Source organism: Camelus ferus, chromosome 1, assembly GCF_009834535.1.
Source record: "Camelus ferus isolate YT-003-E chromosome 1, BCGSAC_Cfer_1.0, whole genome shotgun sequence".
Taxonomy (NCBI): Eukaryota; Metazoa; Chordata; class Mammalia; order Artiodactyla; family Camelidae; genus Camelus; species Camelus ferus.
Window position 1 is genome coordinate 7263719 of NC_045696.1, and position 19793 is coordinate 7283511.

Genomic DNA, 19793 nt, shown 5'->3' on the forward strand with positions numbered 1-19793 from the left:
TCTTTGGGAAAATGAGAAGAGGTTATACACTTGGAGATACTAAGCACAACAGAGGACGGGTTGAGGAACAAGACTAAAAACAGAAGAACTGAGTTCAAGTGTGTACAGGAGCCCCTGTCCCCAGTTCTGCCTGTAGAACACCAGCAACAGGAACAGGCACTCCCTCTCCCCCAGCATGGGACTTACAGTTTCAGTCAGGAGACACCAAGAGCCCTGGAGTAAAAGCCCTGGGGATACTCACACTCACGGGTTCGCCTCACCCACACAAGGAGCTCCCACCAGCTTTATCGCAACTTACCCATAAATACAAGCCACCAGCCCGGTAATGGCCAGATATTTGAGGGAAGCTGCCGAAAATCAAAGACAGAAATCAAAACAAATAGAAAAACAGGAATCCAGAGGAAACTAAGACGAGGCCATGAAGAGAAAAAGGGCAATTTAACCATAATACAAATGTGCTTGAAGAGGTAAAAGAATATGTGCATTCATGAAGTAAAAACAAAATGCTAGTGGGGAAAAAAAAGGAGTAGAGAATCAAAAAAATACCCGGATGAAAAATAAAAGTTGAAAAATACCTCCGAAGAAGGGTAAAAAAAGTAACAAGTAGAAAACAGACAAGGTAACAAAACTGTATGTCACCTGAGAAAACCACAAAGAGAAAAAAAAATCATCAAGGAAATTACACAATAAAATTTCCCAGATCTACAGGACGCATCTCCAAAGTAAAAGGATGGGCCCAACACAATAAAAACACTCACGCTAGAGCACATTACTACGAAACTTCAGAACACCCGAGATAAAGAAAAGATTCTTAAAACTTGGGGGGGGGGGGGATCACATAAAAAGGACCAGAATCTCTAATAAATTAATGTATCCATGCAATATTTGGTGGCCACTAACATCACAGTCAGATATTTTGTGCCTGCTGATGGTAATGTATCACTCATGTACAATTCTCCCCACTCACCACCCCTCCAAAAAGAGAAAGAGAGAAGAAAAACAGAATTTTATCAAGCCTGTAGATCTTACCACTAAGTAAAAGTAAACATATTACGAGTGACTGGAAACAAGTCAATGACACCACAGGGTTTCATTCAACAACATCCAGGCTGTAGGAAACTACAAGACAGATAGTACAGTTTCCTCAACAAATAAAACTCAAGGGGAAAAAAAACCAATGAATTTAAAAGACTTAAGAAATTCATCAGTCAATGGCAATTTATGGACCTTACTTAGATCCTGATTTGAATACACTGGTTAAAAATGTAATTATGAAGCAATCAAAGTAATTTAAATTATAACTAGATATTTAAAGAATTATTGTTAATCTTTTAAAGATATGATAATGCTACTGGGGTTACAGTTTAGAAACTAGACCTTATCTTTTAGAGATACATACAGAAATAGTCACAAGTGAAATTATCTACCTGCGTTTGCTTATATAAAATCAAAGGGAAGAGGGGTAGACAGGATTATAAATTTTTTAAAAGTGGCCACAAGTTGATCAATGTTGAAGTCGGGTGTTTGGTACAAGGGAGTGCATTATGTTCTCTAACTTTTTCATCCTTTTTTTTATGGAACCCAGAATAAAATTACATCTGCTCTACAAAGCTGGAAGACCACGAAGCAATACATTCAGGGTTCTCAGTAAAAATTATATTCCAACTGCAATTCTGTACCCAGTCAAAACTTTTACACATGAGGGAAAGCAGATTAAAGATATTTTCAGGCAAAGTCTCAAAAACTTAACCTCTCACGTACCCTTTCTCAGGAAGCACTGAAAGTTGTGCTCAGGCAAAATGAAAGATAAAAGTAGGAAAGATAAAGGTCAGAGACTAGGAACCAGGAGATTCGAACCTGTTGGAGACATACAAAAGGAATTTTATAGGTAAAGCAAGTATTCCACACAGGAGTGGTTTCATGGAGGGCCCCTAAGAACCTTCTTAAGGGAAGGGTGGGGTGGGTGAGAACGAAGGATGGGACAATGAATTATCTGATGCTCAAGCAAGACTCTACTGAGAAGTTACTGGTAGGTATGAGAAAACTGAGTCACTAGCACCTAGAAAACAAAGCAAACAGAAGTACAATTATTAATTTCAAGAAAAACAAAATTATGCAAGGAGGAAAATGTAATCATAGTATACAATTTGGCTCCATGGTGAACAAGACTTAACACAGTCTTTATTAAACACTGAATCCATTTAATGGAAAAAAATATCTTAATTACAATGGATAGTTGGAAGAAGAAAAGTGTAAGGCAGGTGGTTTAGAGTTAAATATTCATCTGCCTTAATAGAAAGTCAATGATGTCTTAAATTTTAAGTCAAATATCAAAACAGGGTCAGTTACCTACCCAGCCACCAATCTCCCCCTTCTTCTTTTGTAACGGAAGCTAATTCTGTCCAGAACCCATTTGCACACCCACCCACTGAGGCATGTGCTCGAGGAGGACGCTCAATTCTAGGCATGTGCCTAATTGGTCTGAATGTGATCCCATTTCCCTTTCTAGGGAGCCTTTCAGAAACAGGCATTTAACCCAGGAGATAAGTTTGCTGCAGTTTCTAGGCAAAGCTTCCACATTCTTATATAGCTATATGAAAAACAATTTTCTTTCTCTGGACATTGTTGTTTCTGGATACAACTCCTGAAACTGCTGCAACAGTCTTATTAATTTGAGGATATAACCAGCCACTGACTAAAGGTGGAGATGGCAAAACTGGGGCCCTGAAGACATTACTGTGCCACAAAATCAATTAGCCCTAAAGCCCATCCGACCTTTGGAATTTCAACTATAAGTTCAATTCTTATTTGAAGCCAGTTTGGACCATGGTCTCAGTACTTGCATCCTAAAGCATCCTAACTGACAAGCAAATTATTTAGATACAGACAGGAAAGTAGCAGAAGCGGCAGCTAAGAGTTGAGGTGATTCATATTGATTCATATCAGGCAGAGCTTGCCAACTAGTGTACATGGCACACAGTGTCACCAATGTTCCAGAAGCGCCAAGATCCCCTAAAGATGTCAAGACAGCCAAACAGCCTTTCTATTTTGTCCATGTAGACCCTGGAGTGGAAAAGCCTGGGAAGCACAGCTCCAGGGAGCAGGGGTAGAAGTAATGAGGGGTGTAGCCGGGGACAGCTTTTTTTCATCATAAGCCTTTCAGCACTACTCAATTTTCATTATACGCATATTAAAACTAAAAATTAATTCTTAAAAAATTGCAGTAAGCAAAAAAACAGACTAAAGAGGTGATCTGCAGAGGGGTCATTAACAATAATATAAAGAAAGAACTTAATGGAAGACTATCTCAGAAACAAAACTCAAGAAGACTGGGTAACAGAGTAAATTTGAAAGTGACTGAGGGGAACAATTACAAGGAGTCAGACCATATCGATGTTTCTTCTTTGGCGACGTAACTCTACTCGATCACACAAAGTGAAAACAAAAGTACTTTGTTGTACATTACACTGGTTGGATTATACCAAACTCTCCTCAAGTTTTACAAGTAATTGAACTTGGGAAGCTGAGACACAGTATAAAATAATAGCACAAACTCTTCATTCAGCCATGTATGAAGGCTTAAGCAAGATTCTAGTCCTAGACACACAACATAGAAAATGTACATGGTTCCTGCTCTCACGAAATTAATCTAGTATCTGGTAAAATATATTCCACAGAAGCAGCACAAATAATAACTAAGAGTGAGGGCTGAGCGTGGTTTGAATCCTATCTCACCAACCACTGGGGACAATTACTTCATCTCTAAGCCTAATTTTCATCATCAGTTACTTAAAAATAATACCTTACTAGGCTGTGGTATGCATGTGTTTATAAAGTGTTCAGAGCAAGCTTAATAAAGATTGTCTTTACTATGTTAACAGGTTTCCTATAACATGCTAATGTGCATTGTGAATATCCAAAGAAGGTAATTTTCTCCCAGCTTATTTCTTCCTCCATCTCAAGGAGTAGTCTGCAGAGTACACTTATGGCAAGAGAAGCTCCCTACTGTGTACCCTGCTCCTGATCCACTAGGACTGATTTTTACTACTGTATTCTCATCCTGACAGCCTCTTAATTTTTTTCAACCACTTTTACTATCCATTCTGCAAACCTCTGTAATCAGTTATAAGACTATTATGCCTCAGTCTCTCATGCTAGATCCTGACCATCCTAGAAAGAGAGGGAACATCTTTTAGACTGACTGCTCCAGCAGCTGGAAAAACATAGTATGGTAACATTGAAAATGCCATTTCAAAAACACAAAGCATGTGCTTTAACTTCATTCTTACAGTTATTCAGCAAATATTTATGGAGTCTCTATTTTGCCAGGCCCCTCTACGCTAGGCCCTGAAGACAGATACAGCAGTGAACAAAGCAGATGCAACACCTGCTCTTTAAGTAGCTTAGTCTAAAGAAAGCAGATACAAAAATAAATAAACTATAACTAATAGCTATAAACTTAAGGTGGAACAAGTGTGAAGTAACAAGAAGGAAAAGTTCAAGGTGTTTTGAAACCTAACCTAGACTAGAGGGATGAGGGAGTCAAAGAAGGCTTCCCTGAATATATGACACCTAAACTGAGACAGAAAGAATGAGTAGGAGTCAGCAGGATGGAGTCCTGAGCACTTCATAAGCATTCTATTACTCTTCACAGCACTACAAAGACTAGGCATATGTTATCCCCACAAGGAAACTGAGGCTCAGAGAAGTTTTCATGGCTGGGAAAAGGCAAGGCTAGGATTCAAGGCCAGATATCTAGGTCAGACTCCAGAGAATGCACTCTTTACCACTACACTCTGTAATGCACAGACTCTAAGGCGGCTCCCGTAACACTGCCTCCTGCTGTCCATGTCCTTCCACAGACCCTTCCCCTTGATCCAAGACCTGTGACTTGCTTTTAACCAAGAGAATACAGGAAAAGTGAAGGGATGTCACTTCGGCGGTTATGATACATAAGACTGTACATCTGTCAAGTGTACTGACTCCTTCACTGTCTTAAAGAAAGTAAGCAGCCACGCTGGAAAGAACCACACAGCAAGAAACTGAGGGCAGGTGCCTGCCAATAAGTAGCAAGAATCGGAGGCCCTCAATCCAATACTGTACAGGGAACTGAAATCTACCAATAATCATATGACTTTAGAGGATATCTTTCCCCAGTCAATCCTCAGATGAGACCACAGCCCCAGTCAACAACTTGACAAACCCCTCTGAGACACTAAAGCAGAGAATTCAACCAAGTTGTGCCAAGACATCTGACCTACAGAGACCGAGACAATAAATGTGTCTTAAGCTTCTAAGTTTAAAGTAATATTGTTACATATCAAGAAGTAACTAACACACTGTTGCACAATAAAGTTTTTCCACCATATCCTCGTGCTTCACTGAAATGATTCTTCAACTACAATTAACTACAAATCAAGCCAACTTCAGGTAGCAGTCACAACTGCTTTTTAAGCAAAACTCATGTACCAAGTTAGCAATGTCAACCACAATATGACCCTGAATTTCACTTGTATTTTTATTAAGGTATATCTGACATAAAATAATATTCTAGTTTCTGGTGTACAACATAGTGATTTGACATCTGACATTTCATTTTACAGTAGCCATTTTAACAACCTTGTTAATTACATTATCTTTATCACTTCTGTCTGTTTCTACTGACTGAGTTTTCTCTTCTATATCTTCAAGCTCACTAACCTTTTCTTCTGTATTGTCCCATCTGAATTAATGCCATCTAGTATATTTTTCATCCCACACATTAGTTTTCACCTGTAAAAGTTTTATTTGGTTCTTCTAATACCTTTCACATCTCTGCCTAACCCTGACCCTAGAAAGTTCCTTGGAAGTGTCTATTATCTTAATTAGCATCATCCAAGGTTCTTAGTTACAAACAAAAGAAACTCTGGTTTTGTTGAAACTGAAAAGGAAGTTATTTAAAAAGCATATTAGGCAACTCACAGAAAACCCCAGGAGGGCCAGGCTGGAAGACTAACTAATCAAGAACACCCAAAATTCAAACCACAGATCTGGTCCAGTGGAGACAACACAAGATAAGGTCCCTGTGACTTGTACAGATACCAATGAGCCAGGAACTTAACTCTACAACTGGATCTATCACTAACCGCCTCTAAAAAACAGACACAGCTGCCATCCCCCTTGCACTGCAGAACAGACTCTACAAAGTGCCTGCTTCTACAAATCACAGGCTTCCAGTGTAGTAGAGGCCCCAGGTCACATGATTGTATCCTAACAGCAAAAGAGGTAGAGAAAGTGAGTAACTGGCTTCCATAATGGAAGAAGAGTTCTACCTCCCACCAAGATTCTTAAGGTCAAGAATTCCCCAAACACAGAAAGCTATTAGATGTTCTGGTTTACTATTCATAAGACTAATGAACCAGTAGCACAAGGCATCAATCCCAGTACACCAGAACTTTCATCTATTTCTTCAATTAATGGGTTATAGAAGCTTTCTGTTTCTTTTTCTCTCTAAATGTTTAACTTTAGAGCCCTGAACTGTTCACTGGGTTTTTTATTATCTGGAAGCCACATAAGCAATCTCTTATGATTAACCTTAAGCAAACTGAGGTCCCTGCATCTCAGTTTTTAACTTACAAACAGATACTACCAACCCCTTTCTAGGGCTACTGATAATGTTAACTATTAACGTATATGTTCACTGTCTGCCCCATACATAGCAGGCAATCAATTAATAAAGGTGGCTACTGTTACTATTATTAAATAATATCTCATATTTTAAGAGGAGAAACTCATTGGTTTACATGAACATCTCTTTTCTTAAAAATCTGCCAACAAGTTGAAGCTCCAAGTTTCCATTTTACATTGGTATTATAAATGGTATCCCCCCAGCCCCTATGTTACCAGAGATAAAGCAACAAGTAGCTTAAAGTATTCTAACATGTTGCCACCAAAACCAAGTTCAAGGAATACATAAAGAGATGGATAAATGGATAGTCGGATGAAGCAAGTTCTGCTCACCCTGACTGCAAGCCATGAGTCCTTCACATTTCCCTACAGTGAGCTCCGACTACACTGAAGAGCTTCATGAGGTCAGGGCCATGTATGTCCATGTGACTCAGAACTATGTCCAAGGGCCTAGCATGGGGCCAGCAAAGAGTCAAAAAATAAAATCTGAATACTTGCTTTTCTAAATATTTACTGCAGAAACTAGTCACTGAAAAAGGTTTCAGAACTATTTTAAAACAAATCCCTCTAAAACGTTTATAAAGCTCATGCACCTGACAAGATCAACAGCTTCAATCACCTTCTAACTACCAGACTCATTCTGTTGAAAATCCATCCATACAATGAACTTTCTCTCAATCATTCTCTTTTTCTGTCACCCAAGTCTGAAGCAAAAGCCAAAAAGCATCCAAACAAACCACTTTCTTCACTTTGTCACTTCTTAAATGAAGTCAAAGCTAGAGCTTATTTTAAATGTGAACCTGACAGCTACTGCAAATGCTAGACTGACATTCCAGATATAATTGTGGCATGAACCTTACCTTTTGGCTAAGATCAGAAGGAATATTCAGGCAGATTCCTTCCACAAATTAAAAACGTTCCACATGACCACCAAGGACTGTATCTATTTCAATAAACTAATAAAATTATGTACTCCTTTAATAAAGAAAGCACAGTCTTTCCACTCCGTAATACCAACATCTAGCTTCTAACACTTACTAGGCATTTCATATACACTTGTTAAGTTAATCCATGAGTATATAACTTTGTTGTTTTCCTGGCTACATAGTTTTCCAATCCTATCTTTTAAAAGACAGGATTTACTTTTTCTTTTTATTCATTTTTATTCCCATATTTCCCACCCAACTTTTACTCCCTGATGTAGTCATTTGGTCCTCAAGACCAATGAGTAGAGATCAAAATGTAGTTCACTGATTCATTCAACAAGTGTTTAGTACTCACCATGTGCCACTCAGCAATCCCTGAGATTGCAAGGAGGAGTAAAACACCACTGCCCCTGCTCTCAGGAGGGTATTAATCAAATAAGCACTAAAAAAAATTACCAACTGTGATAATAAGCATTGTGAAAGGAAAGTACCAGGAGACATGAAATATTAAAAAAGAAGTGACTGGGGTGGAGGTCTGCTTTCCCTGACAAAGTGATATCTGAACTGAAAATGAAGGAGGAAAAGTTAACTAAAAGAAAGAGGGGATGACGGCTGACCCAGGAAACAGACATGCAGGCAAAGACAGGGATGCAGAGACCTGATGGAGAAGACAGCTTACATCAGCTGTGCACATCATCCCGGAAGGGGGTCCTGTGACTAGTCTGGTCTTTACCCTAGAAGTCACAATAAATCATTAAGGAGGTCTTTTTTTTTCCTTAAAGACTGAGCATTCTTGTTCATCCATTTGCTCAAATCCGTCTTCCATTTCTACCCGCTCTATTGAATTTTATTCCTTGAACATCCCTGTATGCCCACATCCTTTACTTCAGACGTCTGTATCTTTATCTTACTCAGCATATAGCCTGCCTCCAAATGTCCCCATGAATTCTAAAACTTCTACCTTCAATTTCTTCCCTTTGCATAGTTGACTCCAATACTGCTGAGTAATTGTGGGCCTTCAGGCCAATTCTTAGGTAAACTTACCTAGCGTTACTGACATTCCGCACTGTACCACAGAAACCACTAAAGGGAAATTCAAAAAGTGAAATTAGATTGTAAAATACGCTGAGATCCTAATAATTTTCTCACCATTGCTGCTTTAGAAAACTTGTATGAAACAATCTTTTATACCACAGAAGTAATACATCTCAAAAATAAACATGTTTGATGTGAAGATAAAGTCAAAAACACCACTGTGATGACAGTTGTTCTTTTTCAAGAGGAAATCAAATCAGAACAAATTTTTCAGCAGACATTATTTATCTTAAGGACTGGAGTCCTATTTATAGCCAAATAACTTAAAATTAATTGTCAAAGGGACTCTAAAAGGAGACAAAAATTTCGACCTTCAAAATGCAACATCAGAAATTATTCTATTTCATAGACTGTGTTCCCTTTAATGAAAATGTATGTCCACTCTGTAGTGACTCCTTACACCTGCTCTAGAGATTAGTGAAGGTCCCCCCAGAACTAAGCTCTGTGATGGTACCCACGGCCTGGCCCTCGCAGCAGCACTGATTCCCAGGCCCTAGCTTGGGACGAGGAGGCCCTTGTTTGGCACTAGTAGGTACTTGATAAATAGCTCTACCCGGCTCACACAATAAATGCTTTTTCAGATGACTGGTGTCCCAATAAGGATTCACGTGAAAATAAACAGAATAAATATCGTATTTTTCTGAAAAATACTAAGATACGTTAAACTCGCACATATTTAGCTACTCTACATGTTTCAAACTGTGAACTGTGACACAACCTTTTCTTCTCCAGGATCACGGCTTCTAACGTGGCCTTCTCCCATTGCCCCATTTTTCAGCTCATTTTTAATGGCACTAAAAATTATTTCTACCTGTCACTAATGGAAGGTTTGAACGACAATAAGAATTCTACCTTCTTTTCTTCAGTTCCTCCAGGCCCTGAATGGGAAAGATTCTCAACTGTCCCATTAAGCCATTCCGGTCCCACATCTTCTATACTGCCACCAAAGCTGAATTCTCTCCTTTCTAATTCCAAAAACTGGGCCACATTGCTATTTGAATCCAGAAACATTCACTCTGTTCTGTTGAAAATAAAATAATTAAAAATAAGGTGTTTCAAACTTGGCTCTCTCTTCTGTCTTCTACTTTTTACGTCTTCTTATTCCTCCGTGCCTGTACACCCAGAATAAGCCTGCCTTCCAAACCCTCCTTCTTAGGGTGTCATCTCCCTAATGCATGGCCTTGTCATCCTTGCCCTGCTGAAAAACCTTCAACTGCGCCAAATTCACATTCCTTGTAATATTTAAGACCCATCACTCTCATTTCTCACTGCAACTCTCCCTGTCCCTTGCCCAACAGCGCACACACACACATACTCCAGGCACACACTGGCCTCCTCCAGCCAACTGTCAATTCTCCAGGTTCTACTGTAAAAAGCCCATCCATTCTTCGAGACAAGATAAAGACCCTCCTCCTCTACAAGCTGAAATCCCTGGATCTGTCTTACCTCGCTGTGTTCTTCTGGTTCTCTGTACATCAATACCTCTAGTTGTTAGCAGCCATGGTCTTACCTGTTCTCATTTTGCCTGTATACACACAACATCTCAACACTAACAGCAGGGGTAACCAAATCTTATTCACTTTTGCAGTCAAAGCTTCTACCACCAAATTGACATCTCTTATACAGAAGACAGTCAGATGTCTCCTCAGTTGCAGAAGAACAAGAATCCCCTTTTACAATTTATCAAAACATCAGTTCTTCATTCAACAGATAAATACAGGAAAATCACAAAATATTCTTAACTATACATCAGGCAAAGAATGAATATTTTGTTATTAAAGTACAAGACTTACAGTACAACTTACGATGATCAAATTAACTCATAAAGAAATGCAAATTCAAACTAGACTTCTCTGTTCACCAATAAATTGATTAAGATTTTTAAAACTTTGGTAACACCCGTACTGGTGAGATCTGGTGAACTATATACTCTCAGATACTCCTGATCAAGTATAAACTGGTGCTACTTTTTGGAAGATAATTTGGCAATATGTATTCAATTGTGCATTTACCTGGTGAACGAGCAATTTCCCTTATAAATATACATCCTCTGGCTACTGCTCACAGAAGGGTAACATGTACAAGGATGCACACTGCAGCATTGTTTAAAATAGCGAAAATAGGAAAACAAATTAAGTGCTCTTCAATGGAGACTCTCAATTGTGGTGCATCCATAACATGGAATACTGCGCAACCATCGAACACAACAGGGAAACTCTATCACCTGATCTGGGAATATTTCTAAGGCCGATCAAGAAGCTTAAGTTGCAAACTAGTGTTGCTTAGGAAGATCCCATTTGCTTTTGCTTGTAAGTACACACACACGTCACATTTTTTTAAAAAACTGGGACTGCACTAAACATACAGTTTTGTAACATGTATTAAATGTTTACTTTATATATAACTGTACTTTTACATGCACAAGACATTTCTAATAGGAAAAACTGAACTGCTATTATTACCCATGGAGCAAGGAGGGGGGTGGCAGTTGGTGACACCATTCCATAGGGCTGGATCAATCTTTTTTTTTAAACCATGAGTATATATTATTTGTTGATCATTAAAAACTAAAATTCCCTAAATGATCAAAACAATACCTTTCACGTTTGGTATGTTCCAATACTACTCATACAGGAGCCCTAAGCAGATACTGAAGCCCTAAGGAAAAAAGGATACTCCTACTCCAGTAATTACATTCTCACCCAAGCCCAGTCTTCTGCAAAAGTATCCACTGTCCCATTACTGACACTCTCTTAATGACAGGCGGCCAGCAAGTGCTGGTCTAAGGCTCCCAATCTCCGGCAAACAGCGAAGCCTCCACGAAGCTCTCCAGGACTGCAGATACCTCTCAAACACGCCCTGTATTCTCCTCGGGCAAAGGCACATGTGCCCTACTCTTCCCTCCTCTTCCCAAAAAGCTCTAGCACTAGGGCAGGTGCTAATCTCCAGTTTTTAAGATGACAGCCAGCTAACTGATAAAAATAAAGTGTTAATCTGATAACAGGTAAAGAATATTCCACTAGGAATATTTCCACTTTAAATTAGGGTATCTAGCTCTTACCTTAATCTAAAAGAGTAAATTCAACAGTGAGAATTTCAAGCAAACCAGATAAAAAGGAAAGCAGTAATCTGACCTACCTTTGTTCCTTCTAATCATACCAAGTAAACACCTACCTGGCATCCACCCTAATGCTGGAGACACACCACCCTACCCACCCTATAGTGCTGACACTATACCTTATTTAAAACCTCAACTTCCCACCTCTAAATATTTATCTGACCAATCTATTTTTCTAAGAGGCTAAAAGGACAGTTAGGTGAGCCAACCGTTCACTACCAATGAGCTCACACATAAATAGCAACATATCTGAAAATAACCAATCTCTCTAGAAAATAAAAAATGCAGCTGGTACTCTGTCCTCTGTCCCCTCATCTGGAGAAAGAATAAAGAACCAGGAGTCAGGAAAACACACGCCAGTGCAGACCTGCTTATTACTCTGAGGCACTGGTTGGTCATTTAGTTTCTTTGCATCCATTTCCTTCTCTAAAATGAAAGATGAACTATGTCAATGTTTCCCAACGTTTCTACTGCATCAGGATTACCTGCAGTCCTAATTAAGAAAGCAGATTCCAGAGCATTACCCCTAAACCTAGAGAGAGAGAAGTATCTGCGCTTGGGAATCCCACAAGTTTGACAAGTTCCCCCAAAGACTGTTTGAGAACCATTAGCTCCTCAGGTCTCTCTACTCAACCTAATTATACTCTAGATCAAAGGAATCCTAGACCTCCTTCTTTTCTCAAGCCCACAGAAATAAAGAGGAAGACACTGGATAGTAAAAATATGCTTAAATATTACTGCTATCATCCTCCTTGCAACTTCAATGATTCAAACATTTACTGAAAACCTGACAAGATGCAAGTGTTAGTCTAGTATTGTTTGCTGAGGATAAGGGCACAAATACATACAATGCGGTAGAGGTGACGACTAAAACTAAAAGCTTAGATTCCAAACACTGTTTACAGATAGTATAGTTACAGTAATTGAGAATCACGTTTGTATCAGAAAGTACCATCAGTAAAATAATGTGCTATTAGACCCATAATTCCCTTACTGTTAGAAGTCTAGTTACATGTTTTCTTGTATTTCTTTTATATATATATTTCATATTTATGTATATATCACATATACTGAGTACTGATGGTCTATTTCAACTTGCACACCACAGTTCAAGATTAGTGAGCAAATATGGAATGTAAACTCATTAGTGCAGTGAGTTGTCTTTTCAAAGTTCATTTCCGTAGATTTCTTTCAAAGCACCTGAAAGTGTGACAAGCAATGTTTCTATAATCCTCGACTCTCCTTCAGTAGAAACAGATTTTCAGCCAAATAGCCACCCTACCAAAGACCACATATCCCAGCCTCCTCTGCAGCTACATGTGACCACCTGACTAAGTCTGGCCAACAGGCGTGAACAAGTCACATACTCAACTTCCAGGTTTGTCTTTAAAGAGAGGATGTTCTCTCCCCACAACCTGTTCCTGGACTGTAAGTGTGGTGAGGAGCTGTCTTGAATATATAGCAAGTGGTATCTCCTTAAGTACAGGAAAATAGGACAGAAGGAACCAAGGTCTCCTCTAGCTTGGAGTCACCACATTAGCCTTAGACTACGTATGAGAAACAAACTTCGTGTTTAAGCCACTGTATTTAGTCAGAACATAGGCCCAATCTTGTGTTCTAACTAATGTGTATATAAAGTATAAATTATTCAGAAATATTACATAAGAGCTACTTAATCAACTCAGTAAAGCTGAAACTCTATTATAAATTCTTGGGTAGCCCCACTACTGAAATTATTGCTACTGTACCAACTTACATTTAAATGGCATTTTACACTTTTATAAAGCACCTTCGTTACAGTATCTCATTTTGCATTCTCAAAACCCCGGGCAGGGCAGCTGGTACTAGGCACATTTGGCATACAGGACACTAAAGTTCAGAGAAGCTACTCTGCCCAACAACGCACAACTAAGGAGTGGTGCTCAGGCAAGACTGGGGACACAGGTTCCTCATTCCTATCATTCCCGGTACATAGACACTCATCTACTCCTATGTGCTTGGCATTGGATTTACAGAAGTATTCCCGTCCAGATGGACCTTACAATTTAATGGAGAGGGACATACAGTAGATGAATATGTGTAATGTATGAATACATATGAACAACTACAGCTATTTGCAATAAGGGCTGTGAAAAAAAGCAAGAGTTCTGCAAGAATGCATTGCCAAGGAATCTTAGACTGGGGCTTGGGGGAAGGCCTGTATGAAGAAGAAGCATTTATTCTGAGACCATAAGGATGAGTATCAACGAAGAGGAAAGAAGGGAGAAGGCTACTAAGAAATCTGTATGTGTTATCTCGGTCTTCACAAGAACCCTATGGTAATTGGCTTCAAATCCACTTTACAGACGAAGTAACTGATTCTTAGCAAAATCACTGTGCCTAAAGTTCACACTGCCAGTGAGTAGCAGGACCTGTTGAGACTCCTGCCTGACTCTGGTGTTCTGCCTGGCACTATCTCACAGGCCAGTCCTCTCTCCAAGTATAAGACTCCCTCAACTGCTATCTGTAAGTAGATGTTAAGCAGATTTTGCATAGATGTCACAATCCAGGCATCTTTGTACCCAAATGCATGTGCCAAGATGCCAACCTTAACCACAAATATCTATAAAACTTAAAAAAAAAAAAAAAAAACCTCTTGTCAGTTGAAATTTTATTATCTACTTAGAAAAATTAGGGGATTATTTCATGAACAGGGACGTTATTTAAAATAGAAATGATGCTGATACCAGTTTCATTCCATGTTAAACCAGTTCACTAAGCCCCCTCCACAAAATCGATTTAAACAAGCAATTCAGTTATAGGGAAATACAACAATTCATCAAGAGTAATGATATATTTGAAGCTATTATGTACTGCATATTAGATATGGGCATATGTTGCTCAAACAAAAAAATAGTTATATACTTTAACAAAACTTTAACAGTATTACAAACTTAAAAATCACCTTCTAGAAGACAGGGTACACAGCTCTGGGAGAAGAATCAACTGCTAAGAAGCCAGTATGGTTCTGAATTAGCCAAAAGTATGCCCACAAGAAACCACATCATTTTAGATCTTAAATGAACTGTAAGTTGCCTTCTCATCAATAAAGAATTCTAACTCATTATACAACTCTGGAAGTATGATTTCAAAGCAAAAACACAACTTTTTAAAGTCATTTGGCTGGTTTACACAATGCAGTATTTCTAAATCAGTTTGTTTTCATATACCAAAAGATGAAACTAAGGCTGCCTGTAGCCAACAGGTTAGGAAACAAGACTTGTCTCTAATTACCTGATGTGAACTTTGAATCACTTCAGTCAAATGAAATCAACATTTCCCTTTCACGTAACCAATGGCAAACTTTACAGCTGTAGCTTAACAGTATAGCACTGACATAAGGCAAGATTTCAAATGATTTCTTTATTTAGGGGCAACTGAGGAGAAATTTTATTATTTAAAATAATTTGATGATTTTTTCCAAGTAATTAAACACAAATTTTAACCTCCCCAAAATTTTAACCCAAAATTGTACAAGCCTCGGGTTATGAATTACCGTAATTTATCTAGCCATCAAAACATTGCCCAATGGTCTAAATAATATATGCTAAAAAGTCTTTAAAAGGCAAAAGCCACTACATATACGTAAGGTGCTCATATAAAAGTATAAAGTCACACATTTCACTTTACAGGGCAAAGTGTTAACATTAAGTTTCAGTTGACCATGTTTGATAGTTTCAAATAATATCTTTACTTCTAAATAGAAAATATGCACAAGTGTCTGGAGGGTAAAACCACCAAAAAGCTCAACAGAAAGTAGGAATTCTTAGCTCACAGTTTAAATTACTGATAAGGAACACAACAAAATTCAAAGACTCATAAAATTTTGGGAGAGAAGAGTCAAGTTCTTTATAATTTGGTGGTTTTACTGGGTTCAGATGGTTGAACTTTTTTTCTCAGGGGATAAAAGAGAAACTGCTGGGGGTGTGGATGTGGGTGGGGTGTAGAAAAAGTGAAAGTTCTTTGAAGTAAGAGAAAAGCTAATGCTAAAGCAAAGTAAATGTGACTCACACCTTATCACAAATACCAAAAAAGTCACATATAATGCCCCCTCTTCTATTCAGCTTATTTTTAAGATCATGTATAAAGCAATTAGTTCACTTCTCACTCATAATAAAGTTACTTCTATCCAAATTTTCTTCCCATGACTAGATAGTCGCCAACCATGAACAAGCATGTGAAAACATCCCTGGGCGATCTGAATTTCTAAGTTATTTCTTTCTTTTGTTGTTGTTTTTGTTTTTGTTTTCAAGTAGTACCCAAGATGCAATACAACTTAGCATTTTCTTTCTTTGTGTAGTTTCGAAACAAAATGTATGTCAAAGGTCATTCTAATCATATATAGCAAGTTATCTTCAATTTTGCTTTGCAGAATTTATAGCACTGTGAAAACCTATGTAAATTCTTTAAATACCAGTTGTTGCACTTACCACTCCCCACTCCCACGTCTTAAGTCCTAAACACAAAAACTCTACATAAATAAAACTAAGGGGCAGACAGAAGACAGCACCTAGAGGGGGAAAAAACTGTATCCCAGGGTTTTGGTTTTTTTAACTATCTACGTTTCCAAACAAGACACTGCATTACAATGGAATATCTTCACTTATTTTATGTTAGTGCCCTTAAAAGACTGGACTAACTCATTTTTGAATCCCCAGGACACAGTAATTCTGTATGTTTGTTAAAGTTTCCTATAAGCCCCACCAAAAAGTCTTTAAAAGAAATTTAAGAAACGATCTTAAACCTAAATTCCACATTCCTAACAACAACAAAGATCTCAGCCAGGCCACTTAGTCCATATCCCCCCCCCATACCAATAACGACCATACACTCGCGCGTGTCTATTCAAATCCAAAATCTTTTTTAGATTTTAAAGGAGTGTGCCTTCATCTTACAGACACAGGGGTGACCCTTCCTTCTAGAATAATTTCTGAGCTTATGTCTCTTAGGAACTCTTTGTACTCACAAAGTAACTTAGTTAAGGAGTCCTTAACTTTCTGGCAAGGTTTTAAGTCTAAATGAATTTGGACAGCTACCATAAACACCACTGCTATTCCAAGGTAAATCCTCCAAAAGCACTGGGGTACTTTAAGTGTAAGTCACATGTATATGAAAAATCTTAATATAACCAAGTAAACTTTTTTCTTAACTGCTGTTTCTTTGAAGCTATCTTCTTCAGTTTAAAATCTTAGCACATGAAATTTTAGTTCTAGTCTCACATTTATGGTCTACCTGAAAATAATATTCTGGTAAAGTAACTAGTCAAGATAGGAAAATTTTACAAAACAAGAACTAAAGGTAACTCCACTAAATTATTAAAATGCTCCCAAATCAAAGTATTAAATATACCCATTCTTAGGCACTTTGTATACGTAAAGTGTAAGGGATTACAGAAGAAATCTAAGTGTTCAAAGATAAAAAATAACTAAAAATAACTTTACACAAAACTTCCTATGACTCATCAGTACTTAAATGATGCCTATAATTAAAATTAAGTGTGAAGAACAAAACGCACTAAGGAGTATTTTTTAATTCCTCCCATTCAAAAATTGTCTACATAGTTTTCTTGGCGGGGGGGGGGGGGAGGCTGACCAGTTAGTTTCATTACGGGAGCCTCACCTCAACCTTTCCTTTCCACTTCCGCAAACCACAAGTTAATTCCATACAAAACTCTATACATGGACGCAACCTCTAGGTTAGAATCCTGAGTCATGACACACAAATCGCCCCAAAATTTGCCAGTATTTATAATAATGAGTTATGACTTAGTGATTAAGAGCCCACGCTGGTTACAGATTCCTGTCTCCCAGGGTCCCAGTTGTATGACCTTGGATGAGTCACCGCTCAGTTTCCTCATCTGTGAAATGGGTAACAGTTCCCACCGGGAGGATAAGCAAATTAATACACGTAAAACCCTGAGGACGAGTGCCCGGCAGTCTCCGTCTTAATCATTAAATCAGTGTGAAAACAACGTTATAAGGTGTGTTTTCTGACAATCTGGGCGGAATTCAAGAATTAAGGGGGGGTGGCATTCAAGCCCTGCACCTAGATAACAAGATTCGTATAATCTAGGGTTGGACGAAAGGCACAGAGAAATAGTCACTTCGCTCACCATTTCTGCCATTTTTAACTATTTCAGACCTGGGAGCGGCCCTTTCGCTAAGTGTTAAGCTATTCAGCAGCTTGGGCGTATCTAAGCGAAGAGTGGGTTTGTGCCTATTAATAGACTTGTAGAAGTTTTGTTGCAATACCCAGGTATCTATTATAATTTACGCATCCTCAGCCACCAACTCCTCCAGCTGCTAAACAGGTCATCACTCCATCTCGAGTGGCCGGGCTCACTCGCACTCACTGCACAACTTCGGAGCACGCCGAGCGCCCTCGCTCCAGCACACACCCCAGAGGGCCGCGCGGGGACCGGGCCCCCGACCTTCCCCAGCGCCTCGCCCAGCAGCCAGCCCCATTTTCTTAACCCGTACATTGTCCTTGCGGAGAACCCCGGCGGTTCCCACACTGGTGGGGACCGAGAGGAGGGACGAGGGAGGAGCTGGGGGAAGAGGATGAGGAGGAAGAGGAGGAGGAGGAGGAAGACAACCTCCTCCCCTTCGCTCGGGCGACCAGTGAAGGTCTGGCGCTTTCTCCGGCCCCCAGGCCCCGGCTCCCGGGAGGCCGCGGCCCCTGCTCCCACCCTCCGCAACTTTCCCACCGCTCGCACCCGCCTCTCCTCCGGGACCCGGCCTGTCGGGCTCCCTCCCCCGGCGGCCGGCCCCGGGCCGCGGCGCCTCCTCCTAAAATGGCAGGTCCCTCCCTCCGCCCGGCTGGCCTCGGCGCGGGCCCGGCTGCAGGCCGCGGGGGGAGCCGGGCGCCAGGCCGGGCCGGGCGGGGCCGCGGCCGGGCCGGACACTCACCGGGACGATGGCGGGGCGCTCACGCCGCTCCCTCCGGTGAGTCTCAGTCTCCGGCTCCCGCCGCTGCGCTCCCGCCGCGGCCTCCGCAGCCAGCGCCGCCCCGGCCGCCTCTCTCCGCCCCCGGCGCTCCCGGCTCGGCGGCTGAGCCGCAGCCTTCTCAGTCTCTCTCTGGCTCGAGGTTCCAGCGGCGCCCGGGGCCGGGGAGGAGACAGCCCCCTCCCCGGCAAATACCGCAGTCCCCGGACCCCGACTCCCGGCGGCGGGGCCGCGCGGCCCGGCCCGGCGCGGAGGGCGGCGGCGGCAAGGCCGGGCGCCGAGTCGCGGCCGCTCCCGGCGGCTTCTTCCCGAGGAGGATTTTGTAAATCTCACAAAATGGCGCGCGCTCCAAACCTGCGCAGCGAGAAGCGCCGGGGCCCGAACGGACGGTGGCGGCGGCGGCTCCTCCGCCAGGAGAGCCCGAACCGCCCGCCCCCGAGTCCCCGCACAGACAGACAGACACTCACACACACTCACACACACACGCACGCACCCTCGCCCTCGCACACGCTCACTCACACACACACTCTCACACTCACACCGGTCCCGCCCGCTCGCCGGCGGCGGCAGCGGCACCAACAGCAGCAGCAGGAACAGCAGCAGCAGAAGCGGCGGCGGCGGCGGCGCCCGCACCCCCCGCTCGGGGTGTCCGCTCCCTGAGCCCGACCTGGGCCGCGATCAGCAGCAGCGACGGCAGCAGTCTCCCCGGATCCCCCCGCCGCTCTTGCCGCCGCCACCCCCGCCTCACTCCAATGGGGCTTTTTATTATTATTCGGGCGGGAAGCGAAAGGGTTTAAAAAAAAACCAACCAACAAAATGGCGACGGACCGACCCGGTCGCTATAGCAACTGTCAATCAAAACGCAAAACCCCGGCTGACGTGCTGACGTCCTCCTCCCGCCCCCCGGCCCCAAGCCGGCGGGCGGGGCCTGTTACTCGGGCAACGGCAGATTCCGTTCCCTCCTTTCCCTCTCCCCCTCCGTCCTCAACCAACCACCCAACCCAC

The 19793-nt window shown here is 41.2% G+C and overlaps 1 protein-coding gene across 1 annotated transcript in view; it reads right to left on the minus strand.

The window, feature by feature from the left end:
• The window catches only part of DYRK1A (dual specificity tyrosine phosphorylation regulated kinase 1A), a 128658-nt gene extending 109078 nt beyond the window's left edge, over positions 1-19580 (minus strand). The window contains 1 exon segment of the mRNA XM_032467019.1: positions 18753-19580. The gene's annotated coding sequence lies outside the window, so the exon portion shown is untranslated.
• Between the last annotated feature and the right edge of the window lie 213 nt (positions 19581-19793).